The sequence below is a fragment of the Rattus norvegicus genome, chromosome 2, assembly GCF_036323735.1.
Source record: "Rattus norvegicus strain BN/NHsdMcwi chromosome 2, GRCr8, whole genome shotgun sequence".
Taxonomy (NCBI): Eukaryota; Metazoa; Chordata; class Mammalia; order Rodentia; family Muridae; genus Rattus; species Rattus norvegicus.
In genome coordinates, this window is record NC_086020.1 from 161,890,633 (window position 1) to 161,894,174 (window position 3,542).

A 3,542-nucleotide genomic window follows, 5' to 3' on the forward strand; every position below is an offset into this window, starting at 1 on the left:
AAGCATAACATGCATCAGTAATAGTGGTCGGGGTTTGATGCCTGCCCATGGGATGAATCCCTAGTTGGGCTGGTCTTTGGATGGCCTTTCTTCTGTCTCTGCTCCATTTTTGTCTCTCCTTTTCTTTTAGACAGAAACAACTGTGGGTCAAAAATTTTAAAGGTAGGAAGGTGTTATTATTGTTGCTATTTGTTTTTCCATCTAATAAGAATATTTCTCTGCCCCTATAGGCTATGCAAGTGTGGCTGCTATGTCATACATGCAACAGTAGGTACAGAAGAAAGACCTATGAACATACGAATGATTATTGGCCTAATATTCCATGAAATAAAAAGGAAAGCAAGATATGACTTTTATATCAAGGCCAAGTTGCCCTGATAGGGTGCTAGCCTGATACGACTACCAATCAGGCTCCAGTCAGGCCCAGAAAGTCTTCCAGGATAGGAAGCAAGCCAAAGACTAGAACCACTCAAACATGGACCTTGGGCCCTCAGCAAGAGTGAGCCTAAGACCTTGCAAAGGGCCATTCTGGTAGACTAGTAGAATAGCAAGCCTGAGATGACCACCATTCTGGTGTTGTGTTGGCCTGGGAGAGTAGATGATGTCTGAGAATTCTTGAGACCATCGTGAAATGACCCAAGATTCCCAGAAAACCCTGGGCCAATACGAGGAAAAAGCACAGGTTTGAGAAATTAAAGAGAAAGAGAAACGAAAGGATATGCACACAATACAGAAAGGCAGACCTGGAGACTCAAGAGTAGTGAGAAACAGCCTGGTATGAGTAGCTGATGATAACACATGAAAGCATGCTGGGGTCCTGTCCTCTGCTGCCATTTGGGGGACATGTCTGGGTTTGTGACCCTGCAAAACGAAAGGTCTTTTACTACCAAAGTTCAAATGGATTTCTGTGGTCTGGGTTGTAGTCCAGAACCATGTTGATATCTTAAGGCTGTGCAGTACTGGCCCCAGCATTCACCTATGGAAGAGCCAGCCTTGGAGGCAGGATAATGGGAGAGCTGACTCTGCCCCTAGCCAGCTGTAGTACTGGAGAGTTGCAGTTGAGCAGGACCTGAGAATATGAACATAAAAGAGCTTGCCCTATCACTTTCTCCCACGTGGAGGCATAGGTCAGAGAGAAATACCGTTTCCTCCTCAACCCTCACCTCCTGCTGACAGCAGAAGACTTGTCTCTGGGGTCATGAGGGCAGAAATGGCTCTGCCTCCCACCCTGTGCCTCACCTTGGCAACCCAATAGTCCCTGGTGGCTGGAGCCCTGGTGAGCCAGCCCTGAGGGACCCCCACCACTTTTCTGCTGTGCAGTGGTGACATAGATGATGAAAAGACACCCCTTTTCTTTCCCTTGTACATTACAATCTATGGAAGCTGCAAGATCTGTCCCCAAAGTCATGAGAGTAGAACTGGCCATGTTCCTCAGTTATAACACTCAGGAGTGCTGGCTTTTCTGCCTGGTCAGTAAACCGCTGGCCCTGGTTGGGGAGGGGGGATGGGGTTGCTGAGGAGCCAAAATGATCAACAATCCTAACAATTACATGTCAGTGTACATGCAAATACATGCTATTTTTAAAATTAATCTGAGATTTTCCAGTTTAATATATTCTGCACAAATAATAAATAGTTCTGTATTTGTTGTGCTACATTTTAACCAGTTGTAAACAAATAACTCATATATCCCAATAAACTATTAAAGTCTGGTAACTGACTAAGCTGACTAAAATCATGCTTAAATTCTGACAGATAATATCTATTTTATATTTCTATTAGACATCACTCCCTTTGTACACCATTATATGATTTAACATTCCTGGTACTCTCAGTGTGATATCAAATTAGCTGTTTGAATAATGCTATGGTAAAGAAAATTTCTACAAGGTTTCTGAGCTTTAGTTCTCCACTTGAAAAATAGTAAACTATTTAATGAACCAATCCATGTATCATTCAATAAAACTGAGCCTTAATTCATTTTTTATTCTACAAAAAATGACTTTTCAGTTGCTCTTTGGGATTTCTTATTCAACACTTTCACATTATAATAATCAAAGTGATGATCACACACTATTCTGGAAGCACCAATTTTGACATGGTTGCTTTTCTCAGACCTTCCCTTCCGGCCTGCTGGGGTGCACCAGTGCTCTCATGCCAGCCACCAAGGGAAAGATGCAGACTGCCTGTGCAGATCCTGGATTTTCATTTCACAATGGTTTATATCAGCTTTCACAGCTGCTGGATAATATAAGCTCCTTAGAGGCTCTAAAGAGAGTTTTAGACACCTGTCATGCCAGGTGCTCTGGGGTAGTCATTGCCCTTGAAATAATAAGGCTGGCATGAAACCAATCCCTTCTCCATAGCCTTCACTAGTATTACAAAAATAGATATATAGATGGATAGATAGATAGATAGATAGATAGATAGATAGATAGATAGATAGAGAGTAGATGGTAAAATTAAAATATAATAAGTTCTTCTATGATTACAGTTAAATGATATAATTATTATTCCGTAGGGAGATACATTTACAGGCACTGAAGAAACAGAAATGTATGCACTTTAAAAACATATAAAGAAAGGCTAGATGAGAATTTAGAAAGGAAGCTTACTTACCCTGTTCTGAAATGTTATCTACTTGTTAATCATTAATGAGAAACTAAGTTTATGAAATCTTGAAGGGAAACCAAAGACTGAGACTTTGGCCTTAGGTTTCATTTGAATCACCTTTCTGGAGGGAAAATAATAACTTAGTAAGTAGGAGTGCAGGCTGCCTACACTACCCCAGGGTATCAATGATGCTTTTCAAAATCACACTAAATCATCAAAATGCATGCATGTGGGGGAGAAAAACACATGAAACTGTAAGGTAATTGTCAAACAAGAGAAAAAAACACATCCTCAGGCATCACATTTGTAATTCCCTTGAACCTATGTTCACATGGTTTTCTTTCTTGTACAATTCCTCAAGTTAGGGCAAAGTTCTTATACAGTTACTACTGGCCCCAGAGGCTTTATGTTTTATATGGGTAATTTATGCACAGCTGAAGAAGACTGCTTTCACAAAGCAACCATCCAGGATCACACCTATGGTAGTTGTGATAGGATTTTTTAGAATTTTTATTTGTTTATTTGTTTTGTTTTTGAGATGGTGTTTGTTTATGTAGCCCTGGTTATCCTGGATTTCCATCTGTAGATCAGGCTAGCCCTAAACTCAAAGAGATTTTTACCTGCCTCTGCCTCCCATGATTCTTGAAGAGAAATTCTTATTTACTTCTTGAAAGGCTTCCTGAAACAGCCATTGTAATCTGGCATTTCTCAGTTTTTCTTTTGTGTGTTACCAATTGACAGTTGACAATCATTTTGATTATTTTCTATATGCCCAAGGCATTAATTATTAGGAACTTTGAGGTATACTTAGTAGAATAAAAATATTTAGGAATATGCCCAAAGATTTAGGTATTATGGGGTTAATTCTGAATCAAATTTACTCAGTGAAAAGCTACATGCTTATTTTACCCACAGTTCCTTAATAATTT

At 39.9% G+C, this 3,542-nt stretch overlaps 1 pseudogene; it reads left to right on the forward strand.

Annotated features, from left to right (window-relative positions):
* Window positions 1-222: 222 nt before the first annotated feature.
* Window positions 223-320, forward strand: LOC120101354 (small nucleolar RNA SNORA17; annotated as a pseudogene).
* Window positions 321-3,542: the final 3,222 nt, after the last annotated feature.